At 41.8% G+C, this 17,001-nt stretch overlaps 1 protein-coding gene across 2 annotated transcripts in view; it reads left to right on the forward strand.

Moving 5' to 3' along the window:
• The first annotated feature begins 5,555 nt into the window (after positions 1 to 5,555).
• The window catches only part of CD276 (CD276 molecule), a 47,421-nt gene continuing 35,975 nt past the window's right edge, over positions 5,556 to 17,001 (forward strand). Inside the window, exon 1 of one of the 2 annotated variants that reach the window (XM_056798461.1) lies at positions 5,556 to 5,676. The gene's annotated coding sequence lies outside the window, so the exon portion shown is untranslated. Of the gene's footprint in view, positions 5,677 to 6,134; positions 6,612 to 17,001 lie in introns of those variants that run through there. The other variant, XM_056798459.1, reaches the window with a different exon arrangement.

A 17,001-nucleotide genomic window follows, 5' to 3' on the forward strand; every position in this document is an offset into this window, starting at 1 on the left:
AAGAGGCAACAACTTCTGACAGGGCAGGGATCAATCAGGTAAGAGTCAGGGTTTGAGCTGGGCTTTGAAGGAAAAGAGACTCTAAAAGCTGGAGTCAAGGATAATATGGAAAAAGGAAAAGACGGCTTTTGTCCTATAATTTGCTGATGATTTTCTATAGTCTTTCACATCTTCGTGGTCACACAGATGACTAAAAGAACAGAAGAATAATATGGAGAGGGGCAGTAGTAGATAGAGAGCCAGGCTTAGAGATAAGAGGTCTTGGATTCAGATCTAATCTCTGATACTTCCTTTGTGACTTTGAATAAGTCACTTCCCTTCCATTTGGGACCATTTCCTTATCTTTAAAATGAGCGCTGTTGGACCAGATGGCCTTTGAGAACCCTTCCATCTCTAGATCTGTAGAAGGACTAAGTTCTCCTGACATGTTAATGACTTATCTGGTCTAAGGGGGAGGGTCAGTGTGGCTGGTGGTTAGACCGCTGGCCTTGGAGTCCTAATGGAGTGAGAAGATGTGGATTCTTATTGTGGCTTAGACATTTACTTGCTTTGTGATCAAATCACAAACATAAAATATAGATAAATAATGAGATAATACTCCTTGAGGTGTGGTGAGCAAAGTGATACATACTTGGGGTTATTATTTGAGCGTTGTCTTTTGCAGTAGGGGTTGCATTTTGAAAATTTTATTTAATTAGTCAGTTTAGAACATTTTTCCTTGGTTACAAGAATCATATTCTTTCCCTCCCCTCCCACCACCCCTCCCCATAGTCAATGCACAATTCCACTGGGTTTTACATGTATCCTTGATCAGAACCTATTTCCATTTTGTTGGTGTTTGCACTAGGATGTTCATTTAGAGTCTACATCCCCAGCCATATCTCTATCAACCCATGTAATCAAGCAGTTGTTGTTCTTCTGTGTTTCTACTCCCACAGTTTTTCCTCTGAATGTGGATACTGTTCTTTCTCATGAATCCCTCCCAGTTGTTCTGGACCATTGCATTGCTACTCATGGAGAAGTCTGTTACATTCGATTGTACCACAGTGTATCCATCTCTGTGTACATTGTTCTCCTGGTTCTGCTCCTTTCATTCTACATCAGTTTCTAGAGGTTGTTCCAGTCTCCATGGAATTCCTCCACTTAATTATTCCTTTGAGCACAATAGTATTCCATCACCAACATATACCACAATTTGTTCAGCCATTCCCCAATTGAAGGGCATCCCCTCATTTTCCAGTTTTTTGCCACCACAAAGAGCACAGCTATGAATATTCATGTACAAGTCTTTTTCCGCATTATCTCTTTGGGGTATAAACCCAGCAATGGTATAGCTGGGACAAAGGGGCAGGCATTTTTTTAAAGCCCTCTAGGCATATTTTGTCCTCCAAATTTGTCCAAATTGTCCTTCAGAATTGTCGGACCAATTCACAACTCCACCAGGAGTATATTAGTGTTCCAATTTTGCCACATCCCCTCCAATATTCATCACTTTCCTTTGCTGTCATATTGGCCACTCTGTTGGGTGTAAGGTGGTAACTCAGGGTTGTTTTAATTTGCATTTCTCTAATCAGAAGGGATTTATAACAATTTTTCATGTGATTATTAATAGTTCTGACTTCATCATGTGAAAACTGCCTATTCATGCCCTTAAATGAGTTGTTGATTGGGGAATGGCTTGAATTTTTGTAAATATAACTTAGTTCCTTATATATTTGGGAAATTAAAGCTTTGTCAGAGAGTTTTGTAATAAAAATGTTCTCCCAATTTGTTGCTTTCCTTCTAATTTTGTTTGCATTGGTTTTGTTTGTACAAACCCTTTTTAATTTGATATGTCATTCATTTTACATTTTGCAATGCCATTCCATCTCTCTTGAGACTGACTGTCTTCATATGTAAGATGGGTTTAACAATATCCAAGCCACATACTGGACAGGGTTGTTGTGAGGAAAGCCAAGCTTTTGCTATCAAAATGGCAGTGTTATTAAAATATCTGTAACCCTGTGGCCTGATACCTAAGAGGAATTATGCTGAAGGGAATCAGAGGGTTTAGTGAACTTAACAGTTCACCTATAATGTAAGCTCTCTTTTTATAGATGAGTTATTGGCTCTGGCCTGGCCTCTTTCCTTTTCTTTCTCTATAACAGGAGTTCTTAAGTTGGGGTCAGTGACCTTTGTTTTTTAAAAAATAGATCAATAAATATATTGAAATATAATTGGTTTTCTTTGTAATCATATGTTTTATACATTTAAAAATGTTATTTTGACAAAGGGCCTATAGATTTCACTAGACACTGATAAAGGGATCTTTGACACAAACAACATAAGAACCTTTGCTCTATACCAACTTTCTTATTGTTTTTATCAGCTTCCATGGTTTCAACTATCCTCTCTCTACTGGTGAATCCCAGACCTGTTTTTCTAGTTCCAGACTCTCTCCTGAACTACTTTCTGCATTACCAACTGATTAATGGACATATGCAACTGGATGTCTTTCCAGTATATCAAACTCAATATGGCCCAAATAGAACTTATTATCTTCCCAACTAAACCCTTTCTTCTTCCTAACTCTTTTTTTTTTTAAACCCTTACCTTCCATCTTGGAGTCAATACTGCATATTGGCTCCAAGGCAGAAGAGTGGTAAGGGCTAGGCAACAGGGGTGAAGTGACTTGCGTAGGGTCACACAGCTAGGAAGTGTCTGAGGTCAGATTTGAACCTACAACCTCCAGTCTCTAGGCCTGGCTCTCAATCCACTGAGTCACCTTTTCTTAAATTTCTGATGTCTATTAAAGACACCAGATATTCTTCTACTCATCCAGGTTTACCACCTTAGAGTCATCCCAATTCTTTCCTCTCCTTCATCTTTCATATTTAATCAGTTGTTAAATCTTATCAAACTTATCTCCATAATATCTCCAATACCTACCACTTCTCCATTCATACAACTACCACCTTGGTTCAGTCCCTCCTCATCTTTCATTTGGACTTTTACTTAGCCTCCCTGAATTAAAGTGCTCTCTACATAGGTACCAATTAATATTCCTAAAGCAGAGGGGTCACTCTCCTGCCTGAGAAGTTCTAATAACTCCCTTTTTTATTTAGGAACAAAATTCAAATTCTTCTGAGTTTAAAAGGTCTATACCAACTAACAACATGGCAATGGGTTCGAATCAAGAACACATGTGATACCCAGTGGAATCACGTGTCAGCTATGGGGGGTGGGGGGAGGAAAAGAAAATGATCTTTGTCTTTAATGAATAATGCTTGGAAATGATCAAATAAAATATTATTTAAAGAAAAGAAAAGAAAAGAAAAAATATTTAAAAAAATCTCTCTGATCCTCAGTTTCTCTAAAATGAGAAAGTTGAATTGGGGAATGGCTGAATGAATTGTGGTATATGATGGTGATGGAATACTATTATAGTATAAGCAATGATAAGCAGGATGACTTCAGAAAAAGCTGGAAAGACCTATGAACTGATGCAGAGTGAAATAAGCAGAACCAGGAGAACATTGTATACAGGAACATACAATGATCAACTGTGATAGACTCAGTTACTCTCAGCAATAAAATGATCCAGGACAATTCAGAGGACTTATGGTAGAGAATGCTATCCACCTCCAGAGAAAGAACTGTTGGAGTGGAATGCAAATCAAAGCATACAATTTTTCACTTTAGTTTATGTTGGTTTTTTGGGGGGTGGGGGTGGTTTTATGTGAGTATTCTCTTACAATAAAGAACAATATGGAAATAAGTTTTGTATGATACTACATGTATAACCCAGATCAAATTGCTACCATCTCTGGGAAGGGGGAGGGAAGGGAGGGAGACATTTTGGATCTTATAACTTCAGAAAACATGTAGAAAATTTTTATTACATGTAACTGGTAAAATAAAATATCTTAAAAAAAAAGGTCTATACCACCTGGCATCAACATTCCTATCCAGACTCAGTACCCATTATTCTCCTTCAAGTATATCTGGACAGTGTCTACCAGTGTTATGTCAGGAAACCAATTTGCTTCCATTTGAATTGTCTAAGAAAGATTCTGAAGATCACCTGGCAAGATAAGATATTGGACACTGAGGTCCATTTCTGTTCTTTATCTGAACTGTCAAGCATTCAGACTCTATTGCAGAGAACACAACTCCCAGTGGACTTGCCACATTGTTCAAAGGCCAAACACACATTTGCCTAAAAGACCATTTTATGGAGAACTCCAACAAGGCAAGTACTCATGCCGAGGTCCAAATTAGTGGTACAAAAGACACTTCAGGGTCTCTGAAGAACTTTGATATTGATTTTGAGACATGAAAGACCCTGTCACAGAACCATCCAGCAGGGCATGCCCAAATCAAAGAAGGTGCAGAATTGTAGTAGCTCAAAAAACCAAAACCAAAACCATGAGATGGAGTCTGGAGGACCTGGGTTTAAATCTGACCTCAGACATTTCCTAGCTGTGCGACTCTGAGTAAGTGACTTAACTCATTTGCCTAGCCTTGCCCTTTTGACTTAGAGGTAAGGATTTTTTAAAAATGAAAAAACAAAGAAAGTGAAATGTTCAAATTCAGATATCTCCAGCCTAAGTGTTCACATGAGCTATTTGTGTCCCAACTATGGTAGAACTTTCCAAGTTTGTATTGGTCTGATCATCCCTAGATGGACACATTGTACATTGACCCCAACATAGTGATGTGATTTTGGTCCTCTTTGAGTATGAAGAACACCAACCAGTCAACCTTCAAGTATGCACTTTGCTTCCTAGCCAAAATGGTCTACTTTGCCACACAGACACTTTACCCTATCTCTGTGTTTTTGGATAGCATTCCCTATTCCCCTTCCACTCTCTCCCATCCTTCAAGGCTCAGTTCAGCACCATCTTCTGTAAGCCAATACTGATATCACCCAGAAGTTATTTCATATCTATGTGTTTCTATCCATCCATCCATCCATCCATCCATCCATCCATCCATCCATCCATCCATCCATCCATCCATCTATCTATCTATCTATCTATCTATCTATCTATCTATCTATCTATCTATCTATCTATCTATCTATCTATCTATCTATCTATCTATCTATCTATCTATCTTCTTGTGTTTTTCCCTAATAGAATTCAAACTCCTTGAAGGAAGTCTGCTTCCTTTTTTGTCTTATGGGGTGCCTGGTGCAATGCCTGGTGCTTAATAAATGGTTATTGAATGAATGAGGAAACTGAGGACCAGGGCAAGGAAATGACTTTCCAAGTCACACAGGTTGTACTTGTCAGGGGTTGGGGTTCAAACCCAGGTTCTTTGCCTCCAAACCCTTAGTTCTTTCCATGGTGCCACTCCTAAATTATCTGGTACAAACTTTCATTTCACAGATGACAAAATTGAGACCTAGAGGGAGTAAAATTGCTCTGAATATAGACTGTCTCCTTCCCCTCACCCCCTCGAGATACTGAATGGGGGAAAATAGATTCGTGCTTAAAAATAACCTTGATTATAGGCTGGCCAGTCAGGTTTGATACAAACCAGATGGGGAAGGTGGGGTGGGGACGGGGTGTGTCAGATCTATTTCTGCTCCCCGGGAGGAGTACAAGAGTGGAGGGCTCTCCATGGGTAGGGGGAGGAAGATCAGCTGAGGTCGTGCCTGCTGGTGGGTTGAGATGAGCCCCATCCCTTCAGGTAGGCACTGTCTAATCTGGGGAAGGGGCTGAGGCTGAGACGGAGGGTGCCAGCCTTCACACTCCCATTCCAAGCACAGCGGAGATGCCTGTTTCAGGAGTCTGACTAGACCCTAAGGTTGGGGCGGCTGTGGTCAGGTTTTCAGGCTTTTCCCAAGGGACATCGCTCTTAGCCCATCTCCTCCCCCAGCCAGGGAGTGTCCAGGCGTGGGAGCTCCAGTCCGGGGCGAGAATCCAGCCTCCAAGGCACTAGGATTCTGGGCCTCCGGGGCCTGACGATGACATCATTCCCAGCTGGCTTTCCGAGTTGTGGATACAGTATTGATCCTACTAGAGGCCCCTCTGAAAAATAGGATTTCTTTGAAAGGAAAAAAAACCCACAACACCCCACATGATTTTATAATGAAAACCACGCCTGTTAGAGAAAGTGTTCAACTTTATACCAGGCGGCTTTGGGGGGGCCAGTGAAGTGAGGGCGAGGATGGGGGGAGAGAAAAGAGGGCCCCATACTCTGACTAATATGGTACTTCCCCCCTAGCCGAGGCTGCAGCCCCGGCCCCCCACCCCTTCCAGTCCCCCAGCTCTCCCCGCCCTCCCAGGGAGAGCCTGCCGGAGAGCTCCAGGCGCCCAGCTTCCTGGGTCAGCACTAGTCTGGCCCGGCCCAGCACTCTCCGCCTCGCTCCTTCCATTCATGTCCTGACCGCGGCTGGCCGGCAGCGGCCCTCCACTTCCAGGACTCGGCTGGGCAGCCGAAGATGCCGGCGGCTTTCCTAGCCCCAGCTCCCTTTTCCGACTCCCCATAGAGGAGGGAGTCGGCCCCAGTGGGGGCTGAGCGGAGCTGAGCTGGGCTGAGCCTGGCCCCCCTCGGGGATCTTTCGGGAAGCAGCTTGGGGCTGCTGCTGAGGAGCAGGGAGGAGGAGGAGGAAGAGAGGCTGGGTAAGTGCTCTCCGAGTTTTTGTTGGCTCTGGCCAGCTCTGAAGGGGAGGAGGCGGGAGCCCGGAGCGGGTCTAGTTCTGGGGGAAGGGGATGGCCCCGAAGGGAGCAGGTTCCGTGGAGGTGGGTGGGAGACGGCGGCTTTGTTCCCAGATGTGCCCTGGCTTGGGAGCCCGCCCTCTTGCCTGGCAAGGTACGGGAGTTGACCCCAGGCGAGAAGCTGGCAGCCGTCGCTTTTGTTCTAGGCTAGGAGAAGGGTGGAGAGTTGGCCTGGGGCTCCCATCTTACTCTACATTCCCACTTCCTTTCCCGACCCACATGCACTCAGACTGGCGGGGACCGAGGAACACAGATGGCCAGACAGATGGACACTGGCACACATAGGCACACACACACACACACACACACACACACACACACACACACACACACACACACACACACACGTCTACATGCTCACAGGTCCACGGTATACTGGCCCGAGTTTAAAGTCATGCACACTCCGTAAATACAGGTTCTTACTTCCAGTTAGAGGACTGTTGATTACATGGTAGGCAGATTATAAGGACATTCTGACTGAGTCATCGCTACTTTGCGACTTTCCCCTAATGAATGTGTCTCCGCAGTCAAATTCGGGCTCTGTTTAGCTCCCTCGCCTCTCGTTTCCATTCCCACTTTCTACCCCAACCCAAAGGGCCCTCAGCCCCCGGAGCCTAAATCTTAGCTTTTCTCCTAGACCCCTAAGCTCAGGAATTCCGTTTCAGATGTGTTGAGTAAATAGTTTATACGGTTCCGATTCTGGGTGCGCCAGGAGTTGGGAGGCAGGAGAAGTGATCCGTATGAACTCTGGGGACTGGAGCTCCCTTCGAAAGGATGGAAGGCATTTGACTAGGGGCCCCTTTCTGAGTCATTCTGGGCAACTGGATGTGTGGGCATGCCAGGCAACTTGAGCTGAGGCATAGAAAACGGAAATCAGCATCGTATGTCCAAGGAAACAATGAGAAGAATGGCCGTGGAGAAGGACTTGTATGGGGAGAAGCAGATAATTGTGGATGGAGAGGAAACAAAGACTATAGTCAGAAGCTAAATGCAGGGGGGAGGGGAAAGGGACAGAGATGGGCACAAACAATTGGCAGTTCTGGGTTTGAAAGTTGTAATGACTTTGAGTTTAGATGAGGAAGTAAGTGATGAGTTGGCTGGTGTTGGGGACAGGAGACACAATGGAAATGACCACAGTTTCCTGAATCACTCTAACTGGAACTTTAAACCACACTTAAATTTAAAGTTTATTAATTATTTGTTATTAAATCCTTACTTTATGTTGTAGTAACAACTCTAAGACCAAGGGGCAGGGTTTAGGCAAATGGAGTCAAGTGACTTGCCCAGGGTCAAACAGCTAGGAAGTATCTGAGCCCTCCTGACTCGAGCAGAGTTAATGAAAAAAAAAATCACTGCCTTCTGTCTTAGAATCAATGGATTCTAAGGTGAAAGAGCAGTAAGGAGTTGTGAGGCAATTGGAGTTAGAATTTAGAGCTGGGACAAGTCTTAGAAGTCATCTAGAGGGGGCAGCTGGGTAGTTCAGTGGATGAGAGCCAGGCTTAGAGATGGGAGATCCTAGGTTCAAATCTGGCCTCAGAGGCTTCCCAGCTGTGTGACCCTGGGCAAGTCACTTGACCCCCATTGCCCAGCCCTTACTGCTCTTCTGCCTTGGAGCCAATACACAGTATTGACCCCAAGATGGAAGGTAAGGGTTTAAAAAAAAAAGAAAAGAAGTCATCTAGACCAAATTCCCTTATATTCCAGGTATACAAATAGAAATTCAGGAAGATTTTAAGTCCAAGATCACACCAGAAATAAATGATAGATGGAGGACTTCACCTCTGGTCCTGTGACTCTCAAGTTCAGCACTCTTTACACCCCACTCCAGGGGCTCCTGGAAGCTCTGAGGGTTGGAAGAGATGTAAGTTGTCATCTAGAAAATCTAGACAGACTAGGTGACAGGCCAAAGTCACACAGGCAATAAGGTAAAGAACTGAGATTTGAATTGAAATCCTAGAACTTCCCAATCTGTCTTCAAGAGAGTAAGCTGTTCCAGGGTGAAAAGTCTAAACTCTTTCAGCTACCATTTGAGCTCTATTGGTACAGTGGATAGAATGCTAGGTTTGGAATCAGGAAGACCTGAGTTCAAATGTGGGCTCAGACACTTTACTAGCTGAGTGACCTTGGGAAAGTCATTTAACTGTTTGCCTTAGATTCCTCATATGTCAAATGAGCCAGAGAAAGAAATGACAAAACTACTCTGGTATCTTTGCCAAGAAAACCCTAAAAGGAGTCACATAGAATCAGACACAACTGCAAAATGACTAAACAACAACAGCTTTAGATACTTGGATAAAAGACCTTTCTTTCCCTCTCCTGTCAAGATTGCTGAGGAATTCACTTGATTTACCTGAATAGTTGAAAGACAGATGATTTAGTCAGTGTAAGTCTTCCCTCCAATTCAGGTTGTGAGCTTTTAAACACAATATAAAAGATTGAGGGGCAGCTAGGTAGTACAGTGGATAGAGTCAGGTCTGGAGACTTGCTGCACATTTTGACCTTTTTTATTGTGGTTTATACTCCTAGCTATCTGGTATTTTTTGGTACAATGATATCACCAGTATTGGCCTTCTTTAGAACTTTTAAAAAGTGACTTTGCTCTAAAACTCTATAGGGGATGCCTTTTACCAGACCCTCACCAGAAGTTTCTCTGTCCCCTTTACCCTAATGATCTTTGTTTGTTTTGTGAACAATAAAATTGCATTTGGTAATTCTTAAAAAATAAAAAAAGGTCCTGGGTTCAAATTTGGTCTCAGACACTTCCTAGCTGTGTGACCTTGGGCAAGTCACCTAATCCCAATTGCCTAGCCCTGACACACTATCCATTCTAAAACAAAAGATAAGAGTTTAAAAAAAAAAAAAGATTAGACTTGTTTCTGATGTTGGGAGGGAAAAAAAAAAGTCATCTTATTGCAGTCATTCTAATGCTAAACTTCCCTGAATTTAGCTAGGCTGGTTCTTGGATGAGAGAGGCCCTCACTGCTCTCCGGGGACCTGGCCCAGGCATGCACACCCCACACCCCATGAGAGTATTTATGATATGGGAAGCTAGCAGAGAAGGACTTGAATGGAGGTTGAAAAACCTACTTTTTGGAGACCTGGCTTATTAACTGGTTGAATTCAGACAGGTGCTGGTGAACGCCAATGAATTCCCTATTCTCATTCTATCAGGGTCCTGGGACTTCTTCTTGAACCCCTTCTTTAGCAGTTAGCTACTTCAAAGTAGTAAAACTGCATTTCTGTAAAGCAAGGCTTTACTTACATAATAAAGGCTTGTCAGTACTTCCTCATGCCATGGTCTGGCTCACTCTGGGAGGAGGTCTGTTGCCTGTGCCCAGGGATATGTAAAAAGATGATTCAATGGCTGTATGATTAATGTTGGCATTTAAACTTCCCTCTGGACTGGGCTAGGTTGATTTCTGAGTGATGGCCTGAGAAAAATGTCTATTTTCTGTAAAAATACATCCTTATATGAAATGCCTGCTTATTAATTTAAATACATATTTATGAATGTGTTTATATATATATTTAACTATCTTTATTCTCCCCACAAATACTTATATCTAACTAAAGAAGTGCTTCGCTTTCATCAAGGTCCAACTCTAATGTCAGGAAGTCTTTTTTGACTTTCTTGTAGAATTCTTTACCTTCAACTCCCTCTCCCCACCCCTCCCCAGTAAAAATGACCTCTTTTCCCTCCAATTTCTCATCACTCTGCCTGGACTTTTTCTTTGCTTATGCTATATCTGCTTTGTATTTTACTGATGTGTGTATGTGTCTTATCTCCCAGTTCGATTGTAAACTCCTTGAGAGAAACATTTATGTCACAGGATCATAGATTTAGAGCTAGAAGTGACTAGTCCATCAGTTCTATTTCCCTCATTTTGTAGGTGAGAACACTACAGTACAGAGAGGTTAAGCTATATAGTTATTGTCATTTAACTAAGAAGTATCTGAGGTGAGATTTGAACCCATCTTTCTGATCTGAGTCCAGTGTTCTACCCACTGAGGCTAGATTTGAACTCAGTATGACTCATCTTCCTGAGTGGATGGAGTGCTGGGCCTCGGGCAGGAAGACCCAGTACTCTATCCACTGAGCTACTTAGCTGTCCTAACAAGAATAGCAGAGAGGCCAAGTAGGGTAACTATTTGTATCATGCCAAGTTTCTCCTCAAAATAAAGTCCCACTTTTAAAACATTTTCTTCTTGTGTTGTTGAATGGCCTGAGACATAGCAGACCAAGAGTTGCTGAAAGATTGATATCAAGAGTCACCCAAAGGGCAATGGAGAAGAGCATGGTGGGCTGGAGTGGCCCAGAACACAATGTACATGAGGAGTTAGTCAGGAGAAGTGAAGTAAAGGATGTCATCAGAGAAATATATGATTAGAAAAAACATGGACCAGTTCATTGCTGGGATGTGGGATAACTGATGGAGAACACCCAATTTCTATTGGTCCACCAATATCAAGAGATCTAGAGGAAAACTTTTCTCTTGGTTTTCCCCCAAGGATCAATAAGATGTTAGAGATGGAAGGGTCCCTAGATATCATCTAGCTCAACCACCTCATTTTATATTGGAGGAACTAGAGGTTCCTCAAAAGTCAAGAGATGGGTCACATATGTACTGAGGGTTCTAGCTGGGATTTGAACCCAAGTTTTCTGATTTTAGCCTCCATGCCCATTCCACCACTCCAGTTGCCTCTTGGAGTAAAAGTTGCTGCAACTTCCCCTTCCCATTCCACACAACACCCCTTCCACTTCCATTTTCATCAATTGGTCTATTCTCTCTCCATCTCTTCCAGGTCCTTGTGGTTTAGGCTCTTGGCTAGTTCCCAGGTTGGTGCACAGAGGCCTTATTCATCATCCTTTTCTCAGGTGCTAATAACTTTTGCCTTTGGGGTCCCTTTAGCAAAGGGAAATAGCATGAAGAGGGAAAACTACTCATTTTCCTTTTGGAAGAGGCAATATGGAGTCATGCAAAAGCCCTTGCATTTTGGGTCAGAGCCCTTGCTTCAGATTCCATTTCTGCTATTTATTAGTTGTCTGACTTTGGGCAAATTCTACTCTCTGGGCATCACTTCCTACATCTGTAAAATAGAAATTGGATTAGGTGATCTCTAAAGTGTCTCCTTTCAGCTCCAAGTTCAGTGATCCTGGAACATCAAACTGTGGAGGGGAAGGGAAAGGGAGATATCACCTCACAAGGAAACTAGTATCTGGAATCGATCAGAATCCATTGAATGAGTTCATAATTTCTTGAGTTTGTCTATGTTTGGGAATAGGCATGGTACTCCCACTAGTTCCTTTGATGGGGAAGTGAGTGGCTGGGGCCCCTTGAGTTCTTGGACTTAGCCTAAAAGTCCAAGGGACAGATGGCCTGAGGATGTATCTGATTGCATTTGAGCACTGCCTTCAGGGTGGGGTGGGAAGGGAGGGACAAACAGGGAATTCTGGCCTGTGTCCAGTGGGGATTAGTCAGATCATATGATGGGAATGAAGTTTTCTCCAGTCAGACCATGTGATGGCCCTATGTCTTCCCCCAAGTTTGGGTTCATATCCAGGGAGAGCTACATCGCATCAGCTTTGGGTTCAGACCAGCCTAATGCTTCAGGTCTTTTACCTTACCTGCCTGAATTTTTTGCTATAGGGAGGTGAAGAGCCCATCTGGGGCTCTTTATTGGGAGTGGGGCACTTGGTATACACATGGCATGTCAATGGAGGACTTCTCTTAACCTTTAACAACAGGCACCCATCATGAAGATTTTAGGTACCTTCAGCTCCTTTTTCTGGGAAAAGGTCTCATGAGGGTAAAATCCCCTTAAGAAACATAACCAAAATTCCTTTTGGTGAGCATTTTAGGATAAAATTGACCAATATACCCTCTTCTGAAATGTAGTATGGTACAATGCAAAAGAACAATTGATTTGGAGCCAGAGAACCTGGGTTCAAATTCTGCCTTTTTAATTTACTACTTGTTTATCCTTGGGCAAATTCCTTAACTGTTCTGGGTATTGGTTTCCTCATCTGGAAAACAAGGTTGGATGAAATAGTCCTGGGCTTACATTCTGCCTCTTTTACTTACTACTTATATATCCTTGGATAACCCCTCCAGGTTTTGGTTTCCAGATGATCTGGAAAATAAGAAGGCGGTCCCTTTCAGATAGAAATCTATGTATCTATGATTGTCCTTCCTCTACTTTCCAGTATGACCCTACTCCATGCCATCTTACCTGCTGGGCACAGCATTTATTTGTGAAAGATCCACATCTATCCAACATAAACAATTCTTTCTCTGGAGGTGGGTGAGGCTCCAAATTCAAATCTAGGTTTTATTACTCTTTGATCTTGGGAGAGTTTCTTCTCCTCAATTTCCTCCTTTTAAAAAGTTGAGCAAAGGGCAGCTAGGTGGTACAGTGGGTACAGTATCTGATCTGAAGTGAGGAAAGACTGATTCATTTCATAAGTTCAAATCTGGTCTCGGACACTTCCTAGCTGTGTGACCCTGGGCAAGTCACTTAACCCTCATTGCCCAGCCCTTAGCACTTCTCTGCTTTGGAACTGTTGTTTATTATCAGTTATAAGATGAAAGGTAAGAAATTTAAAAAAAAAGTCTGGTGGGTAAGTAATTTCCAAGGTCCCTTTCAACTCTCATTTTCTGTGCATCATAGCTTATGCTCATAGCTTTAGAGCTGGGGAAGACTTTAGAGTCCATCTAATCCAATATTCTGATTTTTATAGATAAAGAACCCAGAGTTAGGACAAATGAACTGACATGATCACCCAGGTAGTAAGGGGGCAGAGGCAGGATTTGAATTCAAGTCTTTCAGAGATGTGACATGATGGATAGGTCTTCAGGAAGACCTGGGTTCAAATCCAGCCTCAAAGATTTACTATCTTTGAATCTCAGATAAACCATAACTTTTCTTTGCCTCAGTTTCCTTCTCTATAAAATGTGAGTTGGATTAGATACTCTGTAAGCTTCCTTTAAGCTTTAAGCCTATGATTCTATGGTCCTATGATCCCACAGGCAGCAAAGCCATAAAGGCAAGCCTGGTTAGCGTGTGTGTGTGTGTGTGTGTGTGTGTGTGTGTGTGTGTGTGTGTGTGTGTGTGTGTGTGTTCCCAAGTGTGTACGTGGAGGGGGATAAGAGCAACAGATCAGGTCTTTCTCTGTCTCCAGAGGGTGTTGTCATGTAGTCAAGATAACAATGGATGGACTAAAGAAGAACGTTAGCCCAAAATGGATCAAGGAAGTGCTAACCAATGGTTGGAAAGGATTCAGTGGCTTGTGTACTTAATTGGGCAGATGTGGTTAAGGAAAGTTATCATAGATTTTCTTTTAAAAACAAAAACTCCTACCTTGTATCTTAGAACCAATACTGTGCATTGGTTCCAAGGCAGAAAAGCAGTAAGGGCTAGGCAATGGGAGTGAAGAGACTTGTCCAGGGTCACGGATTTAGGAAGTATCTCAGGTCAAGTTTGAACCCCCAAACCGCTCATCTCTAGCCCTGGGACTCTATCCATTCAGCCATCTGGGCCGCCCCTATCATAGATTTTCAAGATTCTTTAGGCTTCAGAAGTCATCTGGTCAGCTCACTCATGAACAGGAATCCCTTTGACAACAAATGGCCAGCCAGCAAGACCTAAATGAGGTGGAACCTGTTACCTCTAAAGATATCTTCCTCTTTTTACAAATTAAATTTTATTTTTCAGCTAACAAAAATCTGTTGCACTCTCTTCTGCCATCCCGCCTCTGTTGGGAAAAACAAAGCCCTTCTGACAAATATATATATTCAAGCAAAGTAGATTCCCACATGGGCATGTATAAAAATACATGTCTCAGTTTGCACATTGCCTATCACCTTTATCTGGAGGGAGGGAGCATGTTTCATCATGTGTACCTTTGGAATTTTAGATGGGTCATTATGCTGATCAGAATTCTGAAATCTTTCCAAGTTGTTTGTCTTTATAGTGTTGCTGTTGTATAAATTGTTATTTTGGTTCTGTTCACTTTCTTCTTCATCATTTCTTATAGTAAAAAAATATTCCATGACATTTTTATATCCTATTTTGTTCCTTTTCCAATTGACAGACATCTTTTAGTTAGCTACTTGTACATGTGGGTCCCTTTCCTTTTAAAAAAAAATCTTTGGGGCACAGACTTTATAGTGATCTTGCTGGATCAAAGGGTTTACTAACTCTTAGTTTAATAACTCTTTGGGTATAGTTCCAAATTACTTTCCAGAATGGTTGGACCAATTGACATCTCTACTGACAATGCTTTCATGTACCTCTTTTCCCATGGCCCCTTCAGCATTTACTATTTTTGTTTTTTAGACAAAACAGGAACCTCAGGGCTTCTTTATTTGCATTATCTAATTATTAGTTTCTGAGCATCTTTCATATATATATATATATAATTTGAATATCTTCTTCTGAAAATTGTTTACATCCTTAGCCCATGTTACTTTTGCACTTTTATTTTAAACCCTTACCTTCTGACTTAGAATTGATACAGACCTGGTATTCTATCTACTGATCCATGTAGCTGTCCTACTGCCCTAATTATTAGAGAGATTTTCCTTCTATTGAATTGAAATCTCCCTTTCTAGAAGTTCTCCCATTGCCCCTAGATCTGCCTCATAGAGCCAAACAGAATGAATCAATTCCCTCTTTCATAGGATGCTTTTCACATACTTATAGACAGCTGTCATCTTTAAGTCATTTTCAGGCTAATGATCTCTAATTCTTCAGCTGACCCTTATATGGCATGAACTCTATTCTCTTCACCATCTTCTGGATATTTTCCTGTTTACCAATACCCTTCTAGCATTCTGTACAGGACACAACTCCAGACGTGATGGGAATATCTATCGAGCCTAGTAGAAGTCTAATCAGAAGTCTAAGCTTCAAAAAAGAACCCAATCCACCTCCAGAGAAAGAATTGTTGGAGTAGGAACGTAGATGAAAACATATGATTTATGACTGTTTATTTGGGTATATTTTAGGGGTTTCAGTTTTATAAGATTAATCACTTACAAAAAAATGAATAATATAGGAATATGTTATGTGTAAAATTACATGTATAACATGTATCAATAACAGATTGAATTGCCTGTCAGCTCTGGGAGACAATATGGATCATATAACTTTGGAAAGTTTATGGGTAAATTTGTTATTAAAGTAAAAATCCAATAAGTAAAGAGGAAAGATGACCAAAAAAAAGAAGTCTATTTCAGATACTGACTCACTGTGTGACCCTGGTGAAGTCACATACCCCAATATAAGTTTCCTCATCAGTAAAATGGGGGCAATAATAAGACCTACTTCCCAGGGTTATTGTGAGGATCAACATATGATATCATCATTGTAAAGCACATAGCACAGTGCTGGGCACAGAGTAAGTACTATATAAATTTAATGATATATTATATGTGTAATTATAAATTATAGAGCTAGCTATTACAATTATTTTTAATCCCTTTCATGTGGTTGAGCATATGGTAGTATAGTGGCCAGACCTGGAGTCAGGGAGATTTGAGTTCAAATGTGACCTCAGATACTTCCTAGTTCTGTGATCCTGGGTAAGTTACTTAACCCCATCTGTCTCAGTTTCCTCATCTGTAAAATGAGTTGGAGAGGAAAAATGGCAAACCACTCTAGTATCTTTGCCAAGAAAACTACAAATGAAGACTTGGCCACAAATGAAATGACTCAACAACAAAACTTACCACATCCCAGTAAGTCTTCCCTTCTCCCGGTTAAGCATCCTCAAGTCCTTCAATTGATTCTTGAATGGTACCATTTTGATTTCTCCCACCATCCTGATTGCCCTCATCTTGACTATTTCCCATTTTTCAATATTCTTCCTACAAAGTGTCAACCAACATTGGTCACAGTACCCAAGGGGTATTCTTATTAGGGAGAAGTACAACAGGTCTATCTTGGATTCTTCCAGACACGTTTTCTATGATGGCAGCCAAGGATCTCATTTGCTCCTGGGTCATTCTGTGGACTTGTTTTGGACTTAAAGTTCAGTAACATTATTTCTGCCACATCTGTCCCATTCAGTACTTGGGCAGTTGATTTTTGAAATACAAATACAGGACTTTTCATTTATCCCTATTAAATTTCAACTGACTAGTTTGGCCCTTGGTTCCAACCCACTGATTCTAGTAGATTCTATTATTCACTGTGTTAGCAATCCTCCACACCATCACTTAAGATTCTATAAACTTAATAAGTATGCAATCTAATCTTGCTAGTAGTTAATAAAAACGTTCAACAGAAAATG

The sequence above is a fragment of the Monodelphis domestica genome, chromosome 1 (genome assembly GCF_027887165.1).
Source record: "Monodelphis domestica isolate mMonDom1 chromosome 1, mMonDom1.pri, whole genome shotgun sequence".
NCBI classification, from domain to species: domain Eukaryota; kingdom Metazoa; phylum Chordata; class Mammalia; order Didelphimorphia; family Didelphidae; genus Monodelphis; species Monodelphis domestica.